The 758-nt window shown below is 27.7% G+C and overlaps 1 pseudogene; it reads left to right on the plus strand.

Moving 5' to 3' along the window:
• The first annotated feature begins 367 nt into the window (after nucleotides 1–367).
• LOC128773728 (U6 spliceosomal RNA) lies at nucleotides 368–461 on the plus strand (annotated as a pseudogene).
• Nucleotides 462–758: the final 297 nt, after the last annotated feature.

Genomic DNA, 758 nt, shown 5'->3' on the forward strand with positions numbered 1-758 from the left:
TCTTAAATTTATTTCCACTTTTTTTGTTTTTTTTTCTGACATTGATTTTTCTTTTAAATTGTTGAACACAGATACAGAAATTATAAGCATGGATTGCAAAATTATTAAAATTAATGAAACAAAACAGCAGGTTTAGTGTTGGAAATCTCCATTATTTTACATTACCTTATAACCAATTCCATCAACATGTTTTCAACATGTTTATTTATCTATGTGTTGGTAATGTAGCTGTTTTTCTGTCCTAATAAATTTCAGGATTAAGTGCTATTTTTATTTATTATACTTAATATCTATGTATGTCAATTTTAAATACTAGGTATTAGAGGCCTTATAAAAATATATATACGATTATTAAAACGCGTGCCCTGTGCTCACTTTGGCAGCACATATACAAAAATTGTGATGATAGAAGATAAGTAAGGCCCTTGCATGAGCAAATTTGTGAAGTATTCCATGTTTTTTAAAAAATGCATCCCCTAATTTATTAATCTCAAGGTGAAATTAAATTCTCCAAATGGTTAATAATAAATCATTAAAAATATACTTAAGGTAACCAAGGAGAACAATCCTAGGAAATGTATTATTGAAACTATATTCCCCAAACACAATATACTATGTATCTTAGTTTTAGTAATTTGAATATTATGACACGTTTCATTTCCAGCTCTTAGTATTATTGGTACAACTAAGGATATGGTTGAGTGTTAATTTTTGACAAACAGTTGAAGTTTTTGCCTATTAGAGAGATGACTGGTAGA

This window comes from Panthera pardus, unplaced genomic scaffold (assembly GCF_024362965.1).
Source record: "Panthera pardus isolate Hobbes unplaced genomic scaffold, ASM2436296v1 HiC_scaffold_26, whole genome shotgun sequence".
NCBI classification, from domain to species: domain Eukaryota; kingdom Metazoa; phylum Chordata; class Mammalia; order Carnivora; family Felidae; genus Panthera; species Panthera pardus.